Raw genomic sequence first — 15,103 nt, 5'->3', positions numbered from 1 at the left:
TATCAACTTTTAACTAAATTTTCTCTAGGAACATATCTTAAACAGTAGAACCAAAGCGTAAGCTATGACATAATTTGCAAAGACCTTTTGACTATGTTCATGATAATTAAGTTCATCTGATTATTTAATGAACTCCCACTTAGATAGACATCCCTCTAGTCATCTAAGTGATACATGATCCGAGTCAACTAGGCCGTGTCCGATCATCACGTGAGACGGACTAGTTATCATCGATTAACATCTTCATGTTCATCGTATCTACTATACGACTCATGTTCGACCTTTCGGTCTCTTGTGTTCCGAGGCCATGTCTATACATGCTAGGCTCGTCAAGTCAACCTAAGTGTTTCGCATGTGTAAATCTGGCTTACACCCGTTGTATGCGAACGTTAGAATCTATCACACCCGATCATCACGTGGTGCTTTGAAACAACGAACCTTCGCAACGGTGCACAGTTAGGGGGAACACATCTCTTGAAATTTTAGTGAGGGATCATCTTATTTATGCTACCGTCGTTCTAAGCAAATAAGATGTAAACATGACAAATATCACATGCAAATCATAAAGTGACATGATATGGCCAATATCATCTTGCGCCTTTTGATCTCCATCTTCGAGGCGCGGCATGATCACCTTCGTCACCGGCATGACACCATGATCTCCATCATCGTGTCTTCATGAAGTTGTCTCGCCAACTATTACTTCTACTACTATGGCTAACGGTTAGCAATAAAGTAAAGTAATTACATGGCGTTTTTCATTGACACGTAGGTCATACAATAAATTAAGACAACTCCTATGGCTCCTGCTGGTTGTCATACTCATCGACATGCAAGTCGTGATTCCTATTACAAGAACATGATCAATCTCATACATCACATATATATATAATTCATCACATCCTTTTGGCCATATCACATCACATAGCATACCCTGCAAAAACAAGTTAGACGTCCTCTAATTATTGTTGCATGTTTTACGTGGCTGCTATGGGTTTCTAGCAAGAACGTTTCTTACCTACGCAAAAGCCACAACAGTGATATGCCAATTGCTATTTACCCTTCATAAGGGCCCTCTTCATCGAATCCGATCCGACTAAAGTGGGAGAGACAGACACCCGCTAGACACCTTATGCAACAAGTGCATGTCAGTGGGTGGAACCTGTCTCACGTAAGCGTACGTGTAAGGTCGGTCCGGGCCGCTTCATCCCACAATGCCGACGAATCAAGATAATACTAGTAACGGTAAGCAAATTGAACAAATCATCGCCCACAACTACTTTGTGTTCTACTCGTGCATAGAATCTACGCATAGACCTAGCTCATGATGCCACTGTTGGGTAACGTAGCAATAATTCAAAATTTTCCTACGTGTCACCAGGATCAATCTAGGAGATGCTAGCAACGAGAGAGAGGGAGTGCATCTTCATACCCTTGAAGATTGCTAAGCGGAAGCGTTACAAGAATGCGGTTGATGGATTCGTACTCGCAGCGATTCAAATCGCGGAAGATCCGATCTAGCGCCGAACGGACGCCGCCTCCGCGTTCAACACACGTACAGCCCGGGGACGTCTCCTCCTTCTTGATCCAGCAAGGGGAGAGAAGAAGTTGAGAGAGAACTCCAGCAGCACGACGGCATGGTGGCAATGGAGCTCGTGGTTCTCCGGCAGAGATTCGCTAAGCACTACGGAGGAGGAGGAGGAGTTGGAGGAGGGAGGGGTTGCGCCAGGGATGTGGTGCGGCTGCTCTCCCACCCCCCCCCCCTTTATTTATAGGGGCAAGGGAGAGGGGGCCGGCCCCCTCCATATGGATCTAGGGGGGGCGGCGGCCAAGGGGGGGAGGCTTGCCCCCCAAGCCAAGGGAGCGCCCCCTTTAGGGTTTCCCCCCAACCCTAGGCGCATGGGCCCTAGGGGGTTTGGCGCCCAGCCCACCTAGGGGCTGGTTCCCCTCTATATTCGGCCCATAGGGCCCTCCGGGGCAGGTGGACCCTCCCGGTGGCCCCCCGGAACCCTTTTGGTGGTCCCGGTACAATACCGATATACCCCCGAACACTTCCGGCGACCGAATAAGGACTTCCCATATATAAATCTTCGTCTCCGGACCATTACAGAACTCCTCGTGACGTCCGGGATCTCATCCGGGACTCCGAACAACCTTCGGTAACCACATACTATTTCCCATAACAACTCTAGCGTCACCGAACCTTAAGTGTGTAGACCCTACGGGTTCGGGAACCATGCAGACATGACCGAGACACCTCTCCAGCCAATAACCAATAGCGGGATCTGGATACCCATATTGGCTCCCACATGTTCCACGATGATCTCATCGGATGAACCACGATGTCGGGGATTCAATCAATCCCGTATTCAATTCCCTTTGTCTATCGGTATGTTACTTGCCCGAGATTCGATCGTCGGTATCCCAATACCTCGTTCAATCTCGTTACCGACAAGTCTCTTTACTCGTTCCGTATCGCATGATCCCGTGGCTAACTCATTAGTCACATTGAGCTCATTATGATGATGCATTACCGAGTGGGCCCAGAGATACCTCTCCGTCATACGGAGTGACAAATCCCAGTCTCGATTCGTGCCAACCCAACAGACACTTTCGGAGATACCTGTAGTGCACCTTTATAGCCACCCAGTTACGTTGTGACGTTTGGTACACCCAAAGCATTCCTATGGTATCCGGGAGTTGCACGATCTCATGGTCTAAGGAAACGATACTTGACATTAGAAAAGCTCTTAGCAAACGAACTACGCGATCTTGTGCTATGCTTAGGATTGGGTCTTGTCCATCACATCATTCTCCTAATGATGTGATCCCGTTATCAATGACATCCAATGTCCATGGTCAGGAAACCATAACCATCTATTGATCAACGAGCTAGTCAACTAGAGGCTTACTAGGGACATGTTGTGGTCTATGTATTCACACATGTATTACGGTTTCCAGTTAATACAATTATAGTATGAACAATAGACAATTATCATGAACAAGGAAATACGCCGTGTACCATTTTATTACTGCCTCTAGGGCATATTTCCAACAAGACCAAGAAGAAGGAAAAGGAGCAAGCAACGAGAAGATGGAGATGGGCGGCGGGCTCTGCCCCTCCCCTCATTTATAGCCAGAGGGAGGCCAACCGCCGGTCTCCATGATCCTCGGTAATGATGACCTTCTCTGCATGCAGCATGCTCCTGTCCAATCGAACAGTTGCCGAGGGAGCGTGGGGAAGCGGAGACGCCCACGTCCCATCAAGCGCCACACGTCGACCAAGGCCGCAGGCGGTTAGGGCCTGCGGCGCTCCGCCCTTGCCCTTTGGCTTCGCCTCGAAGCCAAGTCTGAGCGCGCCTTGGGCCCGGGGGCTACTGTCGGCGTTCTGGGAACGGAGGTACCCAGACTTGCCTGCCTACGGCCCACGGCGTGGGTCCATCGACGGCCTGGTACGGCCCACCTTCAGCATCGACAACTCAAGACCCTCGCGAGGGGCCAAGCCTCGCGAGGCGGACGACGCCAAGACCTCCAGAAGGAGCGGCCTCCTCAGGCTGGCTCCTGAGGATCGGAGATCTCTATCCAAGCCCCCACCTCGTGAGGTTCGGATGACGCGAGCCATGACGACCAAGGTCAGTCGGGCGCCAGCGGGCGTAGTGCAGCAGTTTCCTCTTTGGTGCTAAGGAGGCAAGCGCAGGCATGGAGTCCCGAGGAATCAACCAAAGGTTTCCATTTCCATGCAACAAGACCAAGACCACCAGGACGGCAGGATGGAGGTCATCACCGAGCCCACCAGGGCGTCACGACCAGAGGCTTTGCAGGCGAAGACTATTTTTGTCAGGATAAGATGTACCAGTTGTCTCCCTTCGAATTTGGCTGTTGTGGGATCCCTTCCCGCCTTCGTTTTGGGGGAAGAGGGCCAAGGCCACTATAAATAGGACCTAGCCACCACCATAGACGAGGAGGGATCATTCAGACCATCCTCTCCCTCATCAGCTCAAGAACACACCTCCTGAGGCTGTTCTTCCACTGTACTAGTTCATCCTCAGCCCACCTCGAGGCCAATCCACCACAAAGCAGGAGTAGGTTTTACACCGCAAGGTGGTCCGAACCTGGGTAAACTAATGTGTCCCGTTTTCTTCCAGTTCATCGAGCTAAGCCGTGGGATTGACAAGTAGGCAAACTGGGGAGGTTGAGTTCTTCGCACGCACCCCAGAGTTCGAATCTATCTAGGGTCTGCGGAGCCCGAAATCCGATAATGGGGTCAAAGGATGCGTACGCGCACTAGGCGCATGGCCACCACATCCCAGAAAAGGACTGGACATGATCTCATTGCCCGCCCCAAACGTAGAGAATCTGGACAAAACGGACGTCCGTTTGAGATCGCGCGCTTGAGTTGGCCTTATATATAGCTACATTCGCGAAACCACGTGAAGATTCTATTGTGTACCTACCGACAAAGATTGCTCTGTTTTCTGGTATTTCCCGACCTGCCTCGTTTTATCGTTTACGTGGAGGGGGACTAGTCAGGCATAAGTCAGCCGACGCCTTATACGTATACAGTGACACATCGTGTTGGTATGTCGGGAAAAATCAAAATAAATATGCTCGCCGTCACTGTCATCAGTCATCACCTCCACGGCGCGGACCACCGGGCGAGATGCTGCCGGCTGGCCGCCGCCGCCGGGTAGACGGACAGAGTGCTCGCCGGCCGGGGCGCCGTTGACCGTGCACGTATCCATGTGAACACGAGAGCGATCCGTTTCACGATTCTCGGGGAGGAACGGAACCTCACACAGTCCGCGGCACCATTTGCAAGCACTAGAGTGAAAAGGCCGAGGAACAAAGACGAAAGCCATATTGCATGCAGATGCAGCGAACGAGTCGGGCGTGTCGCGCTGGTCTGGTCAAAGGAAAAGAGACACATCTCGGTCGATCCTGTTGTACACTGTCTCGTGCGTCGCTGTTTTCTACTGTAACCCCTTCGTGCATCACGCACGTACCAACCGTGGTTTGGTCAGCTATCTTCTTAGTACAACTAGCCGAGTAACCCGCGCATTTGCGCGGCTAGATTTTCTACGGAGATATTAATTTTCATTCAATAGTATATAAGTTGTATATTTTAAATCAGTAGGATATATGACTTTCCATTAGAATCGGTCATAGATGTTTCTACCGGGATTCTCACTTGTCTACATGTCCGGTTGTGGGCACACGTGGGTATGTATTTGATGTTTATGAAAAGAACCATGAATGTCAAACATATTAGAATTGATCCTTATATTTCATAAAAAAAATGATCCTCCATAATATCAGATTCATTTCATTTGTATATTTTCCTATGTGATTTACCATTTTTCCGCAATATGTCCTTAGACATCATCATTTGTAGTAGTACTTGAATCGGCTTCAATCCTTTGATTGAAAAATGAGGTGTCGGCACTTTCAGATGCACATGCATGCAGTGGTGTGTTCGTGTCACCTCTGCTCAAGATGTGGTGTGGCGGCAGGTCCGGGCAGCAATTTTCTTTTCTCGAATACGCAAAGCTTGCGTATCATTGCATTGATAAAAGGAGTAAGAATGATTACAGGAGTTGGTACAATACATGACACGGACGCAGGGGGCGTGAACATGGTGCCCGAAGCGAAGAGATGAAAGATGCACGACCCAAACAAAGAAGAACACAGCTAAACTCTCCGACCAGAGAAGCAAACCAATTTACAACTAGACGACCAAAACTCCGAAGCCCGCACCAAGGACGCCGCGAGCAACCAAGACAACGCCTTCAAGAAGGAGAACGTGAATACATCTATGTATGGAAATAGTGGTGTGAGTATGGTGTATTAAAAAAGCAATCCCTAGATCCAAAAAAGGAAAGAAAAATGCCGCGCTATTCATCTGCCTCACCCAGTTGCATCACCATCTCCGTTCTGCATCCGTCAATCTTTGATTTTATTGCCGGACAACAAAAAATGGAACACGCAAAATTTTGAATTGTATTGCTGATTACGTTAACTCCGATTAGCTTTTCTCGTGGTTGCCGGAACCTACTCATGTTGGATAGTAGGTGCTCCTTATGTAATACGGCGGGTGGTGCGACGCGGGTGGTTTCTCCCTTGTGCTTTCATGGAGGAGTAAGCATGGGCACACATGATTGTCTGAACCCCTTCTCTTTAGTCTTACGCAATCCTGTACATCCTCCTTTCCTCAGTATCTTGTAGAATCTAACTTACGTCCTCTCCACCCCACATAACAAAACATATACCCATGAAAAATGGATGATGCAGAATTTCCACGCATGTCGCAGCCATGCTTTTGAGAAATGATTGAGGTGATAAAAATCTCCATGTTGCAGCTGTTCTTGAAAGAGAGCTGATAGAAGAGATAGAAGAAAGGTGGGGAGAAGACATATGAGGTTTGGGGAATTAGGTGTGGCAGATGTGAGAGTTCCAATCCTCATTTGTAGAGCTCTTGAACATGAGAGAGATATAGGGAAATTGAATAAGATTGCAAAGGCTTTTTTGAGTGGAATCCAGGTGACTACATGCGTTTTTCTGGGGTAGTTTCTCTTTAAAAATATTTCAGAAGTACAAAAATACATTAAAATTGAACTTTCTGTAGAAAGGTTAGAAAGTAAAGTCATTCTCAGATCAAGCAGGAAAATAAGTTGCTTAATGATATGATTCACATGCAGTCCTGTTCCTAGTAGGCCAGGATGTCAAGGTTCAGGTCAGGTTAGACAAGCGGAAAGGTGCGATGGCGGCCAGGCCCCCTTGCTGTTCACTGTCCAACAACAGACTATTTGCAGTCTCGGTTTAATCAAGTAGCCTATTTACCCATACAAACGGTGCAGCTCGTAGGATGTAGCATCCAGAGTAGGCCTGGCCGGCCGGAGGTGGCGCGTCTCCCAGGTTGAAGGGACAACTCACAGACAACATGGGTCCCTAGCTGTTTCACACCACCACCGCCAGTTCTCAAAATCATCTTGGAGAGCAGCAAAGAGGTGAGAACGAGACGAGTCATAAACAGTGTCCTCTGCTATATCTATTTCCTGATCAATATTTTGTGAACAGTGTACATGCATTGCTCAGAGAAGAACCCACTATGAGTAGTAAAAAGTAAATGGCCTTTTTTACTTTGCTCTTCTAGTCTTGTTGCTTCAGACACACACTCTAGCATGTGTTTTACTCGTTGGCTCAGATGCGACAAGGACGATGTGACAATTCTGATGTAGACTTGCCGCTCACAGACACGGCCGATACCGCCTAAAGTGAACAGTGTGACACTAGGCTCAGATGCGATTCAAACAATTCCAGCCTCCTGCGCTTAGCAATTTCATAGACCTGTTAATCAAACAGCGGTTCAGGACCTGGTGCAGATCTCAATGCACTGGCTCTTTCAGGGACGGTAAAGATAGAAGGGTGCAGGGACACCCGGGTCCTGAACGGCCAGTCTCGTTAGACAAGTATGACCATGATAAGCAAGTAAGTTTGCTCTTGTTTCTAGTCTAGTAGCTAACAGAAGAGAGAGACACATGTATGCTGCTGGTTTGATTGCACAGAATTCAATTATCCCCGGCTACATCGATACTTGATGCCGTGAGAAACATAGATCATGGGAAAAAAGATGTCAATTTTGGTTCAGAAACCTTGGTGAAGAGCTGGCGGGAGCGCATGAGCCTGCTTGGCGCGAGCCCGCGTCCCTCATCCGCGACCGCCGCCTGCGTTCGCTGGAGCAGGGAGCCACCGAGCCTCCTCGCCGCCCACCGAAGCCCCGCCATCATCGCCGGCCTGATGGTATTTTTATGTAGCTATGTAAATTTAAACACGCCCGGTGTAATAAAGCATAGCAAGCATGTTTTGACTCTATGTAATCCAGGAGCTATGAAAAGTAAAATTCCAAATTCTTTTCGTGTACAGTTTTAATGGCATTGTCTTCATCTATATGCCTTGTATTGTTGATTTGCAATGAAGTCATAAATTACCTGAAATATTTTAAAGAAAACATATGATATCTAACGTAAAAAGCCAAAAAGAGGACATAGTAGGGCTATATTGATTCGAGGCACAATCCCTTTAAGTAAAACATGTCAACCAAATTATTATCAAAATGTTTCAAGTACCCAATATGTGATTTTTTTTTCTTGCATGGTCTCTTTCATAAAGTTACTTAAAGAATAGTTAGTCCACCAAAGATTTTCTTCATGGAAATATAATAAGATGGCTACAGGTGCCCTGCTTAATTATGTGTATCATGATCGATCAAGCAATACAAACGCAGTTAGGTCTGTTCTCCCCTTAAATTAAATCAGTCTAAGTGAAATAGAGTACAGAAAATTGGAGTATCTATTCATATACTATATTTTCCCGCAGCTAGATCTTATACATAAATTAGTATTTGGAGTAGAGTTTGTATTTCTTTATACTGTATAGTTATCTTACTTGTCATGTAGTAGGCTGAGTTTATCGGGGATTATTTTCCTTTAGATGCGCATTTACATAGTGTGGAACATATATATTCTGTAGCTTTAACACTATATAGTTGTTTCTTGTAATCGACAAAGGTTACAATATTAATATTCAGGTAGCAATTGTTTTAACTTCATATGGTAGAAACTGTGTTCTGCCCATCTACTTCTAGAGCAATTGACTCTACCTCTATTCTTTTAATTTCCAGTTCAAATCATGATCTGATCCATCAGCTAACAGTCCAAATGATTTTTGTGCGCAACATGCAGCAGTGGATTGTTGTCATGGAGTTCCTTTATTTGTGCTCTTCGTGGTCTGGTAGTACGTCTCAACCCAGAGAATAGATAATTGTATCGCCTAATTAAACATTTATTATTGTCTTCTCGCGACTTTCACTTTGGCGTTGCATGTTTCTTCTAGCTAGCCCATTTAAGTTCCCGTACTCCATAGTGTTCTTACCTTCAAACGATTTTTGTAATTGATTTTTTATTGATAATTTATCAATTTTTCATTTGAAATAAATGTTTTACTACTAAACTATAGACATGATGACAGGTTGGTCCTAAGGAAGTTGAGGAGACATGTTGCTGCAACAGAAGTAGTACCTGCAGATATATCATCTAAATTAGTTGATGATAACGCTCTTGTCATGGCTTTGATATTTTGGGCATCCTGGCATGTCACGCTTTGCATCGTATGTGCTGATATCCTGCCTTCGGTTCACGGGCGATGTGCCGCCTACGTTGCCGCGTATAGATGTGCTGTTGCTGCAACCCTGTTGAACGCTGTTGCTGTGTCCTCGATATCTTGATCTGTGGTGCCAGCGATGTCCCGCCAACGTTGCCGCGTATAGACGTAATGTTGCTGCGACGTTGTTAAACACTGTTGACATGTCCTCAATCTCTTAATATGTGGCGCCGGCCTTGAGTGTATTGATATTACGATTCGCCGCCGTACTGAACGGTGTTGATGCCTCCTTGATGTCTTGATGTGTGGCGCCGGCCGTGAGTGTACTGATCTTGCGTACGGAGGTGTGCACTTCTTAGCTTGCACGTTCGTATGCCTGCCGGAAACCAAGCTCTATGCGTGTTTCAATCAGACACCTGTCGTGCGTGTTCTAGTCAGAAATCTACCATGCATCCCTACTATGCGTATTCTTCACGGAAATCCATCAATTGTACTCCGTTTTGGTCTCTCCTTTTTTTTTGGACGGCCCCTCCCTTTGGGTCTGGTACATGTACGTGGCATGGATTCTTGTACGTGGATTCAAGCAAATCTTCATCGTTGATTTTCCTTAACTTTAAAATAACAAATCTTCACCGTTCGTTTTCTATCGTTTTAATAATATAATAGATAGATAGATAGATAGAATTCTTGCATTTCTCATCGACGATGACCGCAGTAGTATGATCCTACAATTCCAAAACTTGTACATCAAATGTTTTTTACTGGGGTGAATGGTGAGCAGCCGAGGTGCAAGAAAAGAAGGCAACGCATACTATACATCGGTAATCCGACATCTACAGGCTGCCTACTTACGTACTACTCCCTCCGTTTCGAAATAGATGACCCAACTTTATACTACTAGGTCTCTAGCATTACTCCTACATACACTGCCGAATGGGCGCTCCAAGTAGCAGTACTCCAGAAAAATCTCGCCACGAAAACGAATCACGTTAAGCATTGACTGGCCCAAGACTTGGCTGGACAGCTCATCCTGTTGGCAAAGATTGTCGTCTACAAACAAAAGAAAAGGAATTCCCTCAAAACAAGAATGTTATTGTTGAAGCTGATAGCTTGGAGATCATCACTGGAGACATTGATGTTTTGGCGCCATATATATTCAGCTATCATCGCAGATTGCTTCCAACTTGCTCCTGAAAGATCCTCGATTCGGTTTCAGTACTGTGCTAGGGAAGCCAATGGCTGTTGGCACACTTTTTAGCCAGACATCAGGCATGTGTATGACAGTAACACGATGTGTTTGTGGGCTGACGATCCACCTATGTTTCTAATTACGCATGTACTGAATGATGTAACTCTATGGGTTCCACAATAAAAGGCCAAAAGAGGCTTTTCCCTTCAAAAAAAGAAAGAAGAAGAAACAAATCCATGCTTCGGAGATCTCTCTTTTTGTTGTCGGATTTCTCCTTCCCTGATCCCATTTCAGCCATGTGCTATGTATTGTCGATTGCCTTTCATACCTATGTCTTGGAGAGAACGACTCACACGTGACACAACATCTATAAAAGACCAAAGTCAGGACGGCCAGCACTCTGTGCATTGGCACCCTCCAATAAACGGCAAACATCATCATCATCTCGATTGATGATGAAGGTAATTTTCTAATTTTCCTCAAATATATAGGTAACTGCAATAAAGAGATCATTGTTGTTTTGGCTATTTTGTATTTCAGTCCTTCTGCTATACCGTATTTATTTATAGTCTCTCCACATGTGACACATTAACCAACATGATTGCCAAGCGGGCTCAAGACTATGAGGGTGCTTGGATCCAAGGGACTTATTTTAGTCTGACTAAAAATAGTCTCTTTAAGATGCTAAAGTTTCAAGCGCCCCTGACTAAAGAGGGGCTAAAACTAGTCTTGAGACTAAAAAAATTTAGTCAGGGGTACCCCTACTAAAATGTGGATTAGTCCTCTCTCTCCTCATTTAACTCCTCTTCTTTAACACATGCGAGTTCTGGATTGGAGGGTTTGGAGGATAATAAATACCCATTAACTTGATTTTAGTCTCTTTAGTATTTGGATCCATGCATGGGTGAGGCTAGCAAGTTTTAGTCCCACTACTTTTGGTCATGAGACTAAAACGTATCCAAGCACCCTCTATATATTGGATACCCATTGATTACCACCTATTTGACTCGCGCTGATAGGCATGGTAGTAGAGCAGGCACACAAGGTGCCTCATTGTGGGCTGACCCAGTTCGACGTTGGCGGTAAGCATATACAGATTTTCGTATGACTTTTTTTTTCATTTTGCTCCGGATTTCATAATGTTTTTATTTTATAATAAATATATATATAAATATGTGTAAAAAAAATTTTATTACAGAAATATATTCCTGAAAAGTGTTGGTCAATTATTTCAAAAATGTGCATAATTAAAAGGAAGAACATATACTTCAACAAATCACATGGGATTTTTTTAATGTGTCAATACATAATAAAATTGCTACAGGATTTTTTTTAAAAATGGTGAAAATTTCGAAAACTACGGTTAATATTTTTGAAGATGCGTGGCCCTTTAAAAAGTTCTTGGACATTTACAGAAATAACATAGAAATTAAAAATAATAAATCATTTTATTTAAATGTGGAAAAATGTGTTGATCATTTTATTTAAAATAATAAAACACTTGATACTTTCGAAAATGTGTTGATCATTTTTTAAAAGATGTGTGGAGACTTAAAAAACAAAAATAAGAAAACCAAATAAATGAAGAATATAAAAAAGAAAAAGGTAAGAATAAAACCCAGAATGGAAAATTAGAACTAAAATAATAAGAAAACAAAAATGAATATTGGAAAAAGAAAAATAAAAGCGTTTAACCTCTGAAAAAACTAATGCATTGTTTCATGGGTAACGAGAAGAAATATTGCTGTAAATGACCGGCTCAGTCGCAGCATCCTCATGCGTTTCGTCGACATTGGGACACAGCAAGCATTATATATCTATTCTCTTCACACTTGCCTAAAAAAAGTCTATTCCCTTTAGGCTGAATTCTGAGAGCTCGTAATCAGTGCCGTTTGCGCTGTTTAGTCTATCTGGCCCGCAACACGTCTTAGCGGGGTGCATTCATAAAGGTCACACGCCGACTGTTTCTTTTGTTGGTTGGTTCAGGTTAACTGTTCCTATCGTTCAGTCGTTCATGATCTTTTTTTGTTGGTACCTACCCAGAAAAAAAGTTTGAAACTTCAAAATAATTCACGAATTTGACAAAATACACAAATTGAGAAAGTCCGCAGATTTGAAAGGCATTCACGGATTTGAAAAAAGTTCATGAAGTTGAAAAAGTTCACATATTTGAAAAAGTTAATGGATTAGAAACAGTTCACATATTTGACAAAAATCATGAAATTGAAAAACTTCAACAAATTAAGAAAAATTCGTGAATTTGACAAAGAATCACGAATTTAAAAGATGTTCACGGATTTGAATAAGTTAATTGTTCTTGAAAAAAGTGCACTAATTTGAGAAAATCACGGATTTGAAAAGGTTCATATATGTTAAAAAACTTGCGACATTTGGAAAGAAAAAAGTTCACAATTTTTATGAAACAATTCCTTGATAAATTACATGAAATTTTAAAAATGTTAGGTCGTCAAATTTGAAAAAAATACGCATTCAAAAAATAGTAGTGGATTTTGGAAAAAGATCATGTATTTGAAAAAGTACCTGGACTTCAAAAAAGTTCACAAAATTGAAAATAGTTCATAAATTGGAGACAAAAGGTCATGAAATAAAGTGAAAGAACGGACAAAATGACAGAAGCTTCCCATAACCGGCCCATGGGACCTGAAATGACCCCAAATATTGCAAGCAGGTGGACATGCCCATGGTACATATCAATGTGAGGTTTGCAGAAAAATTTATGTAAAATCATAATTTAAATATTCAATGCTTTTCTAAAAGCATTTAATAAAAATGTGAAGGAAGAAAGATTTTTTAAAAAAAATTAAGATTACTAAAAATTGTAATTCTGCTATTTCAGAAGGTATTTCAAATTTTCGACAGGTTTCGAAAAGAGCAATAAAGTTCAAAAATGGTAAAGTGAAGTAATGTAAAAGGGAAGAAAAATGAAAACATAGGAGAAACAATGCTTAGGCCTCGGCCAACTAGGCGAAGACATCGAAGGAATTCCTCCCTGTGTTGAGAAAACTTTTCTTCTTCCAATTCTTCTTTTCTTCATTCAACTCAGTTCAAAAAAGATACCTCAAAATACTTCAATTGGTACGCGCTACCGTCGGGCGCCTGTTGGGTCCGCCGAGCGCTCGTGGATTTAAAAAGTTCACCGAACCAAAAGATGTCCCTGCTTTTCAAATTTGTTCACAAATTCATAAAATGTTCCGTCTCAAAATGCTTGTTCACAAAGTTCAAAAATATTCGAAGAGTTTCAAAGACTGTTTGCGCTTTCAAAATTTGTTTGGATTTTTTTAATGTTCCTATTTCCAAATCAATTCCACAAAAGGCAAAAAAATGTGTGGGGAAGTTCAAATAATTTGGTTTCAAATTTTTGTTCCTATTTTCCTGATTTTTTTCAAATTCCAAAATATTTTTTTTTCAAACAATGTTCGTGATTAAATTTTTGTTTGCTCTTTTTTAGAAATGTTGTCATCCTTCGCAATTTTTGAAGACACGGACATTTTCACTTGAATTTATGTATATTTTATTAAAATAAGAATAATATTTTAAGGAACAAAAGTTCATTTTTAAAATTTTGAGCAAATTTTCAAAAGTGCGAGCATATTTTGGAAAAGGAGAAAGAAACAAAAATGATAAATCATAAAGAAACAAAATGCCTACAAAAAAAAGAAACAGCTTTTCTACAAAGAAAATTGATAATCAGAAAAAATATTCACGAATTTGAGAAATATTTCGTGGATTAGAAAAAGTTCATGTTTTTGCAAAAACAAATCGCAAACAAACCGAAACGGAGAAAAAAGTTCGCGAAGTTGAAAAAGATTGACAAATTGTAGGAAAGTTCACGAATTTGGAAAAAGTTTCCAATTTTCGGAAAATTCACGCATTTGAAAAAGTACGAAAAAAAGGAAAAAGAAAAAGAAAAAAATATATAAACCAGAGCAAAGAACCAAAGAGAAAACTGGCCAAAACAGCCCGACAGAAAAGGAAAAACCAGAGTCTTTCTTCTTAGTTTTATATTTGACGCACTACAAAAGATGAAAAAAGAAGAACTTAGGCGTAAGAGGTGAGGTATCCTAGGTGTTTAACGCGTCTGGTTACGAATAAAAAAAGAAACTAGACTCAGAAGATACGCAACAAGAAGAATAAAAGAAGTAACTAGGCACAACAAGTTAGTTGTCCCAATCAGTTACATCAGGTGAAAGTAAACTATGAGCTTCGAGTTTGAATCCTACTTCTCGCACCTATTTTTTAATATTTAAAACAGAGAAAAGAAAATGGGTCAGGCTCAGGACGGACGGGCGGACGGACGTCTACATACAGCTTGTACGGGTCACCTTATGGTCAACTGATCGTACTGTCCTTATGCGACTTGTGAGGGGATATACCAAAGCAAATGAACCTGGAATGCCAAGCAAACTATTGTCATCTTTGTCCATAAACCCTTGCACATGGACGGTAAGAGCATCTCCAGCCACGTCCCGAACAGGCCCTCAGGCGATTTTTTCGCGTCGGCGCCCAAAAATCGGCCACTCGCGCCCCCAAGAGCCTGTTTTTCGCCGGTTTGGGTCGAAACTGGCGTCGGCGGACCCAGGCCGAACCCGGCGCGCTGGGGCGCCCGAAGGCGCCGGGGCAAGCGATTTTGGCGCGAACGAACTGCGGGCCCGCCGAGTCAGTGGCACTCGCCTCGTCGTCCTCACAACACCTCAGTTTCCCGCGGGGAATCAATGCCAAGGCAGCCGCCGGTCAGCC

This window comes from Aegilops tauschii, chromosome 5, assembly GCF_002575655.3.
Source record: "Aegilops tauschii subsp. strangulata cultivar AL8/78 chromosome 5, Aet v6.0, whole genome shotgun sequence".
In the NCBI taxonomy this organism is placed as follows: domain Eukaryota; kingdom Viridiplantae; phylum Streptophyta; class Magnoliopsida; order Poales; family Poaceae; genus Aegilops; species Aegilops tauschii.
This window is presented reverse-complemented; position numbering follows the sequence as displayed.